Source organism: Vulpes vulpes, chromosome 12, assembly GCF_048418805.1.
Source record: "Vulpes vulpes isolate BD-2025 chromosome 12, VulVul3, whole genome shotgun sequence".
NCBI classification, from domain to species: Eukaryota; Metazoa; Chordata; class Mammalia; order Carnivora; family Canidae; genus Vulpes; species Vulpes vulpes.
Window position 1 is genome coordinate 18076390 of NC_132791.1, and position 15778 is coordinate 18092167.

Consider the following 15778-nt stretch of genomic DNA (forward strand, 5'->3'; position numbering starts at 1 on the left):
CCTACGGGGCACCCAGCTAAACAGATTGCAGGTCAAAACCACCCAAAGATGGAGTGAGTGAGCTCCCTGTCATCAAAAGGAAGAAAAGGGAAGGAAGACATTTATCCACCTGCCAGGGGCAGATAATTTCCATTGATCACCTCCTTTAATCAGACATTGGGGTGCTGTGGCAGAGGCTGGATGACAGAGTCTGGACTGGAAGAGCATGAAAGTCTGAATTCCAAAATCCCATGAAAACCACTGACATCTCACATTTATGATAAGCCCAGTGGCCTCTCTGGTGTCCAGGAATTTGGACACCAAATTTGTCCCAGACTCCACCCCTGTACTTTTCAGAACAGTGCATCCTCCTGGACCAGTTAGGAACCTCCCAGCCCCATAGAGAAGGCCAGAAGAAGAACCGCCCCAGGGACATTCAAACCCCTGAGCCTTATTCCTCTAAACACTGGGGACAGACTCATGGCCTCCTTCTTTTTGTTTGTCACCACACTGTGTGTGTAGGTCCCTCTTCTCAAAGAGCCCACCTCAGCCATAACCTGGGGCTGAGACCTGCTCCATCTTGCCCCACAGATATTTAACTGAAGGGACTGGCTTTCTATCCCTCTCCTCCCACTGTCACAAGGACACCCAGGAGCCCTCATTTCACATTCAACGCCACTGTGGATTCTTTGTCCACAGCACAAATCATGGGGCTAAAAGAGACTATGAGGCCCCTCGTCCATACCTTAACGGACCAGTGAGTAGAGGCCCCTCAGGAACAACCCCACCATGTGCCTCTGCTTCAGATGGAGAGCTTGCTCCCAGTGGGTGTCACCCCTCCCAGGTCCGAACTGCACAACCACTGGAAGGCGCTTCTCACAGCCCTGTGTGATCTGACTCCTTGTGGCTGCCTCTCCTTGGCCCCGGTACCTTCAGAGATGGCACAGGATGTCCAGTGGGGTTGGAGGGGGCGATGCACAGAGGAGCTGGGAGGCAATGGGAAGAAGTGGCAAGCAGTGAAGTCAGAGGGACTTCATCAGAGAAACATCGAAGAGCGAGTTGGCAGGGCCGTGCTCACTCTAAGAGGCACCTGTATCCTGTCTGCTCCAACTCCTGCTGTCATGCTTTTCAAAAGTTTGTTGCTAAGGAGGTACCACCTCAGCCCTCTAGAAAACTTGTCATCCCAAATAACACGCTCTGAGAACTGCAGAAAACTGGGGTATTGTGTGACCCACGGTGGTAACAAGAAAAAAGTGGTCGGGAAGAGAGGGGATGAAACTGCACCACGCGGAGGACAGCGGACAGAACTGGGCCTGTTCCGCCAGGAGAACAGATCTGGGCGGTAAAGGAGTTGCCTCTGAACATCTTTCCTGGGGAAGAAGCATTGACCAAACTCCAGGTGGGACAAAGAATTGTACTTAGAACAAAAGGCTGAACCATCAGAGTGACCAAAAGCTTTCTCTTAGAGCTAGCCAACATTGGCTAGGGTCATGAGAGGTCCCTGTCACGGGAGTGTGCAAGTGGGGAGGAGAATCATCAATGCAGTCCCCTCCTGGGTGGAAGGGGCACTTGATGGCTTTTATATCCGATGGTCCAGGACTTTGCTTTTAGTAATACACATTACCCCCACCCCCAACACACACACACACACACACACACACACACACACAGTGAAGCCGGGCCACTTAAAGCCAGAGGCTCTTTAATTTTCAAGGCGCACCAACGTAGGGTGTGCGTCTCTTGCTTTGCTTAGCTTTGGTCACCCAGAGATTTTCCTATCCCTGACTTGGTTGTCAGCAAAGGAATAAAAACCTTTCCTCTCTCCTTGGGAGGAGCGGAGCAGATTGTCTGGATCTGCCGCTTGTTGCCCTGGCTCTGGTCTCAGCACCAAACGCGTTCCTTCTGCGCAGTCTGTTTCCGTTTTGACAATGCAGAGGGGAGAGCTGGAGAAAGTCCCGCAGCCCAGGGTGCTGGGAGCCGCAGGGCGGGGCTTAGCTCTTGGACAGGAGGGATCAAATTTGCATTTAAGAAAGATGAGATGGAGTCCCCTGCTTTGGAGGGAAGCAAGGAGAAAAGTTTGGCGGGGGTTGGCATCTATCCTCAGCATCTTTCAAAGGGGAAGTGCTACCTCCTGCAGCCACGCCGGTGTCTTCTTAAGGGTAGAGTCACAGGAGGCAACTCCCCCAAACCTCTCTAGCATCCTGGAGATTAAAACAATAATAAGTTGGTTTTTCTCTGCATAAGAGATGAGGAAGGTTGTGTTGTGCTGCCTGAGGATGCACTACTAGACTCTGCTTTGTTAAGATCCAGAAACTGTTCCCATTTGGACTGCAGCATTCTACATCCTGTGGCCAGCGAGTAGCAAGGCATTAAATGAGATTACTCAGCTAGGATTTGCCCAGTCCCACGCTGTGCCAGGCCATGTACCAGGCACTAGGGAGCAAAGATGAACGAGATCCAGGATTTGCCCTCATGAAGTTTACAGTCCAATGGGAGAGACAATCACAAGCCAAAAAAACGTGAACATCCGTGTAGCCAGGGCTCCAGAAGAACTATGCTGTGAGTCCATGAGCTGTCCGGGAGCCTCAAGGACAGTGTCCTCAAAGGAGACATAGTTAAGATGAGTTTTCAAAGATGAGCTGGATTTTTTGAAGCTCCAAAGGCAGGAGTGGGAAGGGATGATGGAGGGAGGGATCTGTGTATGCAAAGGTGTGGGAAGGATGTGGAGAAGCTTTATTTAAGGAGCCACGTGTACTTTGGTGTGACCAGAGCCACATCTGATGTATGAGGGGATGTGCAAGGATTGAGGGTGATGGAGTGGTTTGAACCAGGGTGATTTTGTCCCCCAGGGACATTTGGTTGTCACAGGGAGAGGAGGGGTGGCACCACTGGCATCTAGTGGGTGAAGGCCAGAGATACCGCTAAACATCCTACAATGCTCAGGGCAGCCCCCACAGCAAGGAATGATCTAGTTCATAATGGCAATAGTGCCAAGATTGGGAAACCCTGAGCTAGAGAGAGGCGGTGGCCATATCCCAAAGCGTGGAGCTCCTTCAGGGGCACTGGGTTTCTGAGGGTCACACAGAGGGGGCGGTCAGGGGGGAGAAACCAAGGGATGCGGATCCTGCCATTCAAGGTCTCCCTTACCTGTCTCAGCCACTCTCCCCAGCTTTATTTTCTGTACCCATCTGAGAAGCCTGGATCCAGTTTCTTCCTCCAACTTGCTGATAAAAATATTAAATGCAAAAATTTCTGGGGCAAATAATGCCCCAGATTTATATAAAACCATTCCACTTATGGGGAATTTGCACCCCTCATCTCATTTAATGTGTTCTACAAAAGAGGAAGATGAAGCTCAGGAGATGTTCCGCAGTCTAGGAATTACTTAACTGCCACACACTGGGTTCCCGTCCCTTCTCCCAGCTGTCCCCATGTGTGCACCAAGCACCCACCCCTCTGGCCACAGAGAGTGCCAGGCTGTCCTCCATCCCGGCCTAAAGGCCTCCTTTCCAGCTTCCTGGATTCATGGCTGAACAGGCTCCCTGCCTCCCTCTGACCATAGCCCTGCCACTATACCCCCTCTGACCACAGGGGACTCACCCTCCCCATGGTGACCTGGTCGCCTTGGTAAGAGGACCTCTCCTGGCCAGCATGTCGGGGACAGCTGCTCGGCTCATGTCCCCTGGCCAGGAGGCTTTACTGACCCTGTGATTCAGCCCTTCATCTGAACTGGCAGATGGGCACAGGTGCCTTGTCATGACCCTGCTCCCCTTCAGCTGAGCAAGTCTGACCACTAAATCACTGGACGAGGACAGAACCGGTCAGCTGAGGGGTCGTTGTCTCCAAGTAGAACCCCCAAATACTGCTGACCTGAAATGTCGCTGTTCTCAGGGACAGCATCACAGCCATGCCAGGTCACATGCTATACACTCTTAATCATCAACTCTGTTGATTGTAACAGCTTGTTCAAGGTCTGCTTGTCTGTGGTTTAAGTTTATAACATGACAATCTTCCACCCCAATAGTTCATAAGCTCATGGAAAACCGATTTCCTACATTTCCAAACCATTGCCATCTCCCCAGTGATACAGAAAAAAAAAAAATGGAAGAAGAACCTAGCACCTCCCCCTGCCTCATCTTCACACCCCCCCACAAGCCCAGGAAAGGAACCAAGGTCAACATTTAATAAAATAGTCAAATCCTGCCTGGTCTCAGGCCACCCATGTCCGGTCAGCACTGCCCACCCTCACCTGCCCCATCAACCTCTCAGTCCCAGCCACACCTGAGTCCTTCCCCCACCCGCATGACCCAGCAGCTCTCTCTTGTGACCACGGTTCCATGCCTCCCCAGTAATGTTTGATGTTGCTCCTTCTCCTGAGGTATCCAGCCACTTTGTCAAGGCCACAGCTGTGGAGAGTGCATGACCCCTGGCTGCAGAGCTGAACAGATAGCAGGACGTGGAGCAGATGGAGGAAGGAGGTGCCTGGCACAGGCAGCTGAGCGATGATGGTGGCTGGGCCCAGAGAGGCAACTGCGGAGAAGCACAAAGGGAGCTAAGCTTGTGTTGGGAAGGGGCACCTGGATGGCTCACTGGTTGGGCATCTGCCTTTGGCTCAGGTCATGATTCCGGGGTCCTGGGATCACAGTCCCTCATCAGGATCCCCGCAGGGAGCCTACCTCTCCCTCTGCCTAGGTATCTGCCTCTCTTTGTGTTTCTCACGAATAAATAAATAAAATCTTTAACAAAAAGAAGAAGAAGAGGAAGAAGAGGAAGAGGAAGAGGGAGAAGAAGAAAGAAGAAGAAGAAGAAGAAGAAGAAGAAGAAGAAGAAGAAGAAGAAGAAGAAGGAGGAGAAGGAGGGAGAGGAGGAGGGAGAGGAGGAGAAGGAGGAAGAAGGGGAAGAAGAGGAAGAAGAGGAAGAAGAAGGAGAAGGAGAAGAAGGAGAAGAAGGAGAAGGAGAAGAAGGAGAAGGAGAAGAAGGAGAAGGAGAAGAAGGAGAAGAAAAATGTTCAAGCCTCCCAATGGGGCAGGAGAGGGGTCCTTTTTAATATTGAGGCCTTGAAATTATAAAGGGGGCTACAGTGACTGGGAGCTCTGCCATGATTCTGATCTAGAGAGTAAACATCTCTTCCTTGGGGTGCAGGACCACAGCACCCATTTCTTCAGGAGCCACGTAATTGCATTTGCCAGGGGAGGATTCTTCAGGGACACCTGAGGCCCCTTGCCATGTTCTTGTTCATCACCTCAAGCCACTGCTGAGCATGATTCCCAACTGGGGGCAGTAGCACACTACTATGCTGTGTGACTCACAGCACTAGAGGTTGACCCAGGGTGGGCGCTTCACATAGAGCCATGGGACACTGTGACAGTGAGGCAGCCACCAAGTCAAGTGGCTGCTGTGATGGGGTTTCTAAAAATACTCCTGGTCTGCTGCTCACAGGGCACCGGCCCAACCCTCGTGAGTGCCAAGCAGACAAGCATGCACAACCTGCTCCCTCCTCCCCCTCCCCACAGCCACCCCTGTAACTCAGGCTCATCTAATCCCACCAGGATAATTACACCAGCCACCTGACTGCTCTCCTTTCTCCACACGGACCACCACATGGTGACCAAAACACACAGGAGACCACCCCATAACCAAAGCCTATTTCCTCACTCATTCAATGACTTCACATGCATCCAACGTCCATTTCGGGTGCCAGCGTTGAGTGCCTTTGCTAGGCCAGGCCTTGTGGTAGATGCTGCAGATTGGGTGAGCAAAACCAGACACAAGAGCATAAATACAATGTGAGCCCATTCTGGGGATACTCAAGAAGAGGCAAGTCTAATCTGGAAGGATCGAAGTTCAGAATCCTGGTTACATCTTGGAAGCAGAGCGTAATTATTGACCAAGAAAGGACAGGAGTGAGTCTTCTGGGATCTGGAGATGTTCCCTGTCTTGATCTGAGTGATGGTTTCATGGGTACAATAATATGTAAAAATATATTGAGCTGTACACTTAAGACTTGTGCCTTTTGGGGATCCCTGGGTGGCTCAGCGGTTTGGCGCCTGCCTTTGGCCCAGGGCTCGATCCTGGAGTCCTGGGATCAAGTCCCGCGTCAGGCTCCCTGCATGGAGCCTGTGTCTCTCCCTCTCTCTCTCTCTCTCTCTCTCTCTCTCTTTCTCTCTCATGAATAAATAATAAATAAAATATTTTAAAAAATAGACTTGTGCCTTTTACTATGTATGTTAGGCCTCAATAATTTTTTTTTTTTAATTTATCTAAGCTATTACTTTGGCTTTACTTTTTATAGTTACGGGCATACCCAGGACTCTAGAATAGATGAGAAAGCTATATACCAACATTTTCGAAGAGGCGGTCTCTGATTGGTGAGCTGGTGGTGAATTCTTAATCTCCTTCTTTATACGTTTCTGGGTTTCCCAGATATCCTACACTGAACATGTCTTGCTTATGTAATCAGATTAAATCTATTAAATATGATCTTGAAAGTGATAAGCGCAGAGATGAAACATTCAGCAAGCACGAGAGAGGTGGCTCTTTGCCCGGAGGGACAGAGCCTGCTCACAAGATTTTGTCCTCTCTGACGGTAAGGACACAGGCTTAGGAGTCCTGATCCAGGCCCTGGGGTTTCAGCGCAACTAAATAAAGCTCCTGGCATACCGAGGGCCTGGAGGTGGGGCTGCTGGAGGAGCCCTGGGGCTTTCCCCTCATTCCTGGGGTGGGGGTGGGGGAGCCTCCAGGGCATTCTCGCCCGGTCTCTAGAACTTGCCTGAATCCAGTCTCCTGCATTTCTGACCCCTGCTGCCGGGGATCCTGTAACCCCAGCAGCACAGAGGCCTGTTCCACGGAGGTGCGGTGATTTTAGGGGGCCTCACCTCGTCCTGTCAACAAGAAGGACCTGCCACCGTGGTGAGAGGTAGGGAAGCTGATGGTGGGGGTACAAAACCAAAACCAAAACCAAAACCGAAACCAAAACCAGAGCAAACCCTGGAAGTTCTAAGGAAGGGAGAAAAGGGGATGTAGAGGAATCCTCTGCTCTTGGTTTTCTCACTGGGAAGGGGGTGCTGTTGTGAGATTAACATATGAATGAGTGCATGGAAAGACTCAGAATTGGGGGGCTGATTTGTGCCTGCTTTTGCTGACAGTGTGAGTCCCCTGGCTGGCTCCTTCATCTTCTATTCTAATGCTAGTGCCCGCCCCCCTGCCCCCCAGACTACCGTGGCCTGCACAGAGCAGGGAGTAGGATGCATTTTTTGGTACCTTTAGCCTGATGTCTGTGTTGGCAAAGCCAATGGGGTCATATGATGAATATCTGCTTGTGATTCACAAATGTATTTTGTATTTCCAGCGTGGATCCTAAAATCACTTCCCCCTCCCTCCCACCTCCTCTCCCGCCCCCACACGCCTGCTCCCACAGAGAAGTCATGTGAGGCCTTCTCAGATTGAGCACAGGAACGAGCCAGTGGCCCAGCTCTGCCCTGTGACACACATAGCCTCCAGCGGTCACATGGCCTCCAGCTGCCACCACCTGCCCTCTGTCCCCAGCCCAGTGCCCTCTCCCTGGCCGGCTTCCCTCGTCCCTCCAGGCTGTAAGCTTGGCAGATAACAGGACGGAGGGACCGAGGTTTCAGGGCCAACAGTCTTGGACGGTTCTGGTCCTAGCTGACCTGAAGGTGGGACCCCATCCAGTAGTCTCCTCCACACCACGTGGGGTGCCCCACCGAGAAGTAGGTGCCCCACTGGCCCGCTGCAGACGTGGATGGAGCTATTTGCAGCCGGATCCTGCAGCCAGCCCCAACCAGAGCCCCCACGAACAGGGAGCTTGGGCCACTGGAGACAAGGTGTAAAACAAGGCTGTGTGAGGAGCCAAGAGCACCCTCCAGGTGTGTACCTTATGGAAAGGCTGGAAGCCAGGTGTTGGGAGGAGGGAAGAGGGCAAACAGGGGGAGGGCCATCCGTAAACATACTCAAAAACAGACAAACAAATGAGAAAAAAACTTCAGAGCAGTGGTTCTCAATAGAGAGCAATTTGTCACCCCAGGGCCAATGTCTGGAGGCATTTTCGGTTGCCACAACTGGAGGAGCACTACTGGCATCCAGTGGGTAGAGGTCAGAGAAGCTGTTCCTAGACATCCTACGAGGCACCGAGCAACTGCCCATGACAAAGGCTTATCCAACCCCAAATGCCAATAGAAACTCCATTGTAGAGAGAAACTAACTATCCTGGGGAGGATTTGAGCCAGGGACTCACAAACGAAAACTTCTGCCCTCCTAGTGTACATTGTGACTGTCACACTCAAGCTCAGAGTCCTTCAGCAGCTACTCAGTTCCCACGGGTTTGGACCCAAACCTCTGGGCACACATGGCTAGTCTTCCTTCCAGGATCTGGCCTTCATTTACCCTGTAGCCTCACCTCCTGCTGGGTCTTAGTAACACCGAACTATTCAGGGTTCCCATACCCCAAGACCTTTGTCCTTGTGGAAGGGGATCCCACATCCTGTGTCTGAAATGCTGTCTTTTGACTTCCATCTCAAAAGTCCTCACCCATTCTTCCGGGTCCAGCTGAGCCATCTCCTCATCTGAGGCCCCCTCCGCCCATTGCTACCCCACACCTCCTCACCCCACTGTCCCTGGGGCGACACAGGGCACCTCTACCATAGAGCATCACACAGGATAGGTGCTGGCACAGTAGGCCTGTGTCTGTTTCTCCCACCAGACTGTGGTTCTCTTAGTGTCAGGTCTGTCTGCCCAGGCTCTGGGGACGCCTTGAACAATGAGAGCCACTCTTAGGTGGGTGAGCAGGTCTAGCCTATTGGCCCTCAACAGCAGAAAATACATGAGGAACTGGAGAATGTGCAGAGGGAGATGTGAGGCCAACTGGGCCATCAAAGCAGCTGGGAAGCAAGGACATGAAATGAGTCCTAAGGGACCAGCTGCACAGGGTCTGGGAACAGTCACAGAGGAGCAGTCAGCCTGAGAGACTGAAAGGGAGATGATCTGTGCTGATTCCAGAGGGGGGAGCTGTAAGGTCCCAGCCCACTGCACCCCTCCCCCCACAGGGTAGGCCAGTGGCACCCAGGACTGGGATTGCCACCAAGTGCTTGGCAAGGGCATGGTGTATGGATGAAGAAGTTTGGTCATTCACACCTGAAAGCAAAGTCACTTACTTTTCTTCAAATTAGTTTCATGGGGAATGCAGGGCAATTGAAGATATTCCCATTTTATCTATGAGGATGTCACAGAGGTAAAGTACTGCATCCCCACCCTCTCTCTTTGGGCCGCACCATTTTGAGTCAGCCAAGACAAGATCAATCAGCTCATTCCTTCACCATGGGTTTGAGTTCCATGGACAATCCCAAAAGCCAATTTAAAAGACCATTTCTCCAAAGCCACATCTTCAGTGTTCAGTTATCCACAGGATTTTCTTTGCAGCTTTGCAACGTAATTGACCTATAATAAACTGCATATATTTAAAACATAGGATTTGATGAGATTTGACATATGTACACTCCCATGAAACCATCACACTTGAGATAGTGTACATACCCACTGCCCCTAAAAGTTTCCTTGCACACACACACACACACACAGAGGCAACCACAGACTTACTACTTTCTGCTATTACTACATTTTCTAGAATTTATCTTAATGGGATCATACAGTATGTACATGTACTCGTTTTTATGTGGCTTCTTTCATAGTTATTTTGAGATTTGTCCTGGTTGTTGCATATATCAAAAGTTCATTCCTTTTTATTACTGAGTGGCATTCCATTTTATGGATAGGGGACCGCAATTTGTTTATCCATTCACCTGCCAATGGACATTTGGGTCGTTTTCAGTTTGAAGCTATTACAAATAAAGTAGCCATGAGCATTCATGGACAAGTCTCTGTGTGAGCATATGTCTTCATTGTTTTTGGGTAAATACCTAGATGTGGATTGCCTCCGTCACATGGTCAGTTTATGTTTCATTTTTTTTGAGAAGCTGCCAAATTGTTTTCCAAATTAGTTGTGCCTCTCTACCTTCCCACCAGCAGCGTATAGGAATCCAGTTCCTTCACATCCTCACTGACACTCAGTATGGCTTGTCTTTTTAACTAAGCCATCCTAGTGGGGTGTAGTGATAGCTTATTGTGGTTTTATTTTTCCTAATGACTAAGGACGTTGAGCATCTGTCCATGTGCTTATCTGCCATCCATATATTTTCATTGGTGGAGTGTCTATTCGAAGACAAAGTTTTGAAAGAGTATTGTATTTGTTTCTAGTAGATAGAGTAAAACATCTGATTTTGACCATATCCCTTGGAATCTAGTCATGGTTTCCCATCCTGGCTTGGCCACTTTCTGAGCAACTTAGGATGAAGTGGCTTACCCTCTCCGAACTTCGTTTCCCTCTTGTGCAAAATGAGGGTAATAATAGAACCCAATAAGGTTTAAATGAAGATCAAATACTTTAAAACTGGCATATAAAACTTGAAAAATATTATAAACAATTATTATTATTATTATAACACCTTCTGTTGGTCTGATTTGAATTGTAATTATCAAGACCTCTGGCATACCTCAGAAACTAGTCTTTAGGGGAATTAAATGGTGTTTCATGGACAGAAAGGTAGATATGCATTTTTTTAATCCCTAGGTATGTAAAGAATGGAATTTAGTGCAAGTCTAGTGCTTTAGAACTGAAAGAGTTCTTAGAGTTATTTAAATCAATACCATGCCTTGGCTCAAGGCCTCTGGAAAGCAGAGCCTGAGGCAAGGATTTTAGTACTGAGACTTTACTTGGGAAGTGCAAACACAGGGTGGTTAGTATTAGGAAAAAACTAGGAAGTGACACGAGGGAAGATGCACGGGTTCTCCACCACGCAACCACTCAACAAGGCACCAAAGAAACACAGTAGGTCTCTTGGCAAGCATGCTTTCTCAGCACACAGAATTTCCCTAGAAGTTTTGCAAAGAGAAGCCACACTTGACAGAAGCCCGGGGCAAAGGACAGTAGGGGACATGTGTCTGTCAGTTTTCCTCCTATGGTCAAGGTCTACCCCATGGAGAACAAACTACACTTCCAGGGTGAGTCATCCAGCACTGTGGTGGCCATTGAGAAAATTCAGCCCACATCCTGCTCTGTGGCATTTCATCTAAGGCCAGAAGTCAACAGGCAGCATATACCTGGTGGGATGCCAGCTAAGGGAGAAAAAGAAGAAGGTGCACAAGACCTATGTCCTGACTTAGGCTGCATACCCTCAGAAGCAGAGCCTGAGTCCATGATTTGAGTACTAGGGGCTTTGGGGAATGGAACCCCAGCAACACCAGTAGGATAGGAGAGAGAGGACTGGGAAAGGAAGGAAGCTGACCCAGGGTCTAGTGAGGAGGAGGCTACTGTTGTGGGTATCTGGGGGGCAATCCTACTGGGAACATCTAGAAGACAATATGAAACCCATCAGAGGATTTTCCCACCTTCGAGGTAAGGAAGGAGGGATGGTTTACAGCACCCCCACCCACCACCCCCACCAACTTCCATCTGTTATTGGCTAAGGGCTGCTTCGGATCCTGGGGGCATTAACTTCTATCGGCCCCACCCCCAAGAGAAAGGAGAGTCCCAGCTGCTGGCAGTAGGGCTTTTGGGCACAACCCAGAGTGATGAACTTCATCAGGAGTCAGCAAGCTATTTCTTAAAGGGCCAGAGAGTCGATATTTTAGATGTGTGGGCCATGTGGTTTCTGTTGCAACCAGTCAGCTTGACCACAGGTAATACATGACCAGGGCACTGACTTTGTCCCAACATGACTATATTCACAAAAACAGGCAGCCAATCTGTAGACCTCAGTTTGCAGACCTCTGTGCAGCATATATAATGCATCCCATTGTCCAGATAGAGAAACTAAGGCCCAGTAAAGAAAAGTGACTGGTCATATAGCCAACCAGAGGCACATCTCCTGACCTTCTGTCCACCTTGCTACCTCTTTATTGGGGTTTTGGTATGTCTGGGGGGGGACTTGCAGCCAGAACACTCCAGGAGGGAGTCCGTGTAACGCATAATTCTTAAATGGCAGTAATCTGTTTGCTCTTGGTGACCAGAGAGGACTTAAGGCCTGCAGCCTTACAGCCTGCAACAATCGCTCAGAGCAACTTCTGGGAGCCTGGCTGAGCAGAGAGGCTTCCAGAACCTCCCTGTGCCAGGCCCTATTCCCGCAGCCCTGCCTTGGCTGCTCTGGCAGAGCGACCCGCAGCGGCCACAAAGCGCAGAGCAAGAAAGCAGCTCGAACTTTGGAGCCTGTAAATATCTAAAAATATCCAGGAATGTTGTGCACATATGTGGCCCTTCTGTGATCAAAACATCTGGGGAGAAGATTAAATGCTCCTGCTTTAATTTGCCTAGGACTCGGAGAAGACTAGGAAAGGGAAGGGAAGTTGAAAGTCATTGACTTTACTGGGGAGAAGGACGTCACAAGAGTTTTTGTTTTTTACAAGGCAAAATAAGTTGTGCGCATGCAGAGTCCTCCCCCAGGGGAAATCCTGGACCTCGGTTTCCTTGGGATTCTGAGGATTGTTTCTCATAACGGGGGCGGAAAGTTCATTGGCTGCAGGCTTGAATTCCTGATTTGATGCCTTTTTTTTTTTTTTAAGAAGATGAAAATGCCAAGTCCCTCAATCAAAACAGTAAGAGCTGTAATAATGTGGCAAATCATTAAATGTCAGATTTGAAGAAGGCCTAGTGTGAGCCATACATTTGTCAGATGAGAGAACTGAGACTCAGAGAGCACCTTTCCTGGAGTCCCTTTCAAGGAGGCAGAGATAGGGCTGAAATGTGTGTGTCCTGACTCCCACACCAGGGGTGCAGTGGGAAGGAGGGTCTGAGGGAAGGGTCAAGCTTCGTCCTGCTACCCCTAAAGCCATATGGCCTCATCTGTACACTAAAGATGATAATGGTCGATTGTGTCTGTAAGAAACCAGGATTGTACCTATGGATCTTTTGTGAGTTTGTTTGCTTGTTTTGTTTTAAGATTTCTTTTTAAAGATTTATTTACTTACTTATTTATTTAGAGAAGACAGCTCAGAGGGGCAGAGGGAAAGGGAGAGAGAGAATCCTCAAGCAGACACCCCACTGAGCATGGAGCCTGATGTAGGGTTCAATTCCATGTCCCATGAGATCATGACCTGAGCCAAAATCAAGAGCTGGACACTCAACCAACTGAGCCGCCCAGAGGCCATCGGACCTCTGCATCTTGCATAGCTGCTTTCTTGGATCTGTGAGGTCCTTGAAGGGTGAACGAAGGCAGGCAGATGCCCATGCTTTTCATTACTAATCATGGCCCCAAACCCTAATAAATGTCTTGGTAGTTTGGGGTAGATGATATGTGAGCCTGGAATTCCATTTGGCTTAAATCCTTAGCAGGCTAACTGCCCTCTAAGGTACACTTTCCTCTGCCCTAATTCTGGGACAGGAAAAGTTAGCCACTCTCTGAAGTTAGGGCAGCCTGAACAAGCCACCTACCCACGCTTTTTTTTTTTTTTTAAACTACATATGCCACACTTCAGTTTCCACTGGCCTTTCAAGTGCAAACAGTGGCTGGCTGCTTAGCCACTCTTTATTTAGGAGATGAGAAGGCTCAAAGTAGGATCCTCAGCACAGAAGATGCAAAGGGAAGAGGGTCTAAGCAGAACCTGCTACTCAGATACCAGAATTTTTCAACCTGCCTCTCATCTGAAGAACTCTAATCCAAGCACGCCCTGACTTGATTTCCACCAGAGGTGAAACCTACCGCGCCCTCTAGAGGCCATTCTTTTTGTTAATCACCAGTTAGTCCAGAGCGCTCAGGACCAGACCCACCAGAGGCAGAGATGTCCCCAGCTAGAGAGAAAATCATGAATTATCAGAAAAGCCCTAGTAGTATCTTGGCAGTGCTGTATCTCTAATCCTTTTCACTACTCCCATGTCCAACTCAGCCCTTCATGAGACCACTGAGATGGGAGTTCATGTTCCCAAGGGCTTTACAAATGCCTTTTTCATGCTGCCCCACATTCTCTCTACATGTTGTGTTCTCTCATATTCACCACAAGGCTAACTACATAATGGACATCCAAGAGCAACAAGCTGTGACTGCAACGGAAACACCCACATTTGCCACCACACTGTCAAGTTATTGTAGTGTAAACCCTCCTATTTTAATCAGTGCCCCCTTTGCCAAGGAGAAATAAATTTCTCAAATTCTCAAATTATGTCAGAAGCTCCCTTTGCACCTTCTTCTTTTTTTAATATGCTTTTTTTAAATTAAGTTTTTTATGTTAATTCCAGTATAGTTAGAATACACTGTGCTATTAGGTTCAGGTGTACAATATAGCGATTCAACAATTCTGTACGTTACTCAGTGCTCATCATGACAAGTGTACTCTTGGTCCTCATCACTTATTTCAGCCATCCCCCCACCCATCTCCCCTCTGGTAACCATCAGTTTGTTCTCTATAGTTAAAAGTCTTTTTCTTGTTTGTCTCTCTCTCTCTCTCTCTTTTTTCTTTTGCTAATATGTTTTGTTTCTTAAATTCCACATATGAGTGAAATCATATGGTATTTGTCTTTCTCTGACTGACTTATTTCACAGAGCATTGTACTCTCCAGTTCCATCCACATTATTGCAAATGGCAGGATGTCACTCTTTTTTTTATGAATGAGTAATATTCTTGTGTGTGTATATGCCACATCTTCTTTATCCATTCATCTATTGGTGGACCCTTGGGCTGCTTCCATAGTTTGGCTATTGTAAATAATGCAGCAGTAAATGTAAGAGTGTGTGTGTACCTTCTCTCTTCCTGTTCTGCTTGATCCCAGCAGTAAGAGCCATGGGAGCCAAAGGAGCTGGGACAGAAACTAGATCTCTTCTTCAGTAGCTACAGATGGCATCTTCTACTTCAGCAACTTCAACATGTCCCCCAGCTGGTCCATTAAATGCCAGCTCTCTAATGTGTTCCACTTCTCCAAAGTTCCAAAGGGTCAACAAAACAAATTGCTACACTAAGACTCACTTGCAGCATCTGGAAAATACAGATCCCAAAGCCAAATGCCATCCATATATGCCAGTTTCTAGGACATAAAAGACCTGGAATTAAATGGAACTTAAAAACTCTTCCCTAGAGCCCACCTCTAGAGAATGAAGAGCATCTAAATGGCCAGAATTCACTTCATCTTATCTACATTTCTGGAGCAGCCCTGTTTTACTTGTGGAGGAGGTGTATCACATGCCATATGTATTCTTTTAAAAAAATATCCCAGGGTATTTTTCATTTGGGAAGTAAGAAAATGGGACCAGAGAGTTACTTGGTCTGTATCAAGTCTAGATATTAGGCTGAGGTATAAATGTGGAGTCATACTGATCCTGAGATATGCTTTTGATTTCTATATTCTCTGGGTATGGGACTATTATTGTGCACTTCTTACAGATGCTATTGACTAAGGTGGCCTTACACTCAGATTCACTGCATAAAGTCCTAGTTTATGCCTGTTGCCCTCACTTGCCATCTGCTTTAGCATTTTTCCAGGATGTTTGTATGTTCTTTTTATTTTTGTGGGAGTTACTTCATTCTCTAATGCACACTGTATAAATCTGTCTGGTGAACTTGGTTATCAAAGTGGCTAAGCATATTTCTAAATGAAGGGTAGAACAGGTGAGATTAGGGGACCTAAGTAGCAGGTAACCATGAGGAAAATAGGCTGAGCTACTCATTCATTAACTCTAAAACTAAACATAAGAAAAGAGGCAAGGATTAGAGAAGAGGTCTCTTGAAGAATCAAGCAAGACTTTTC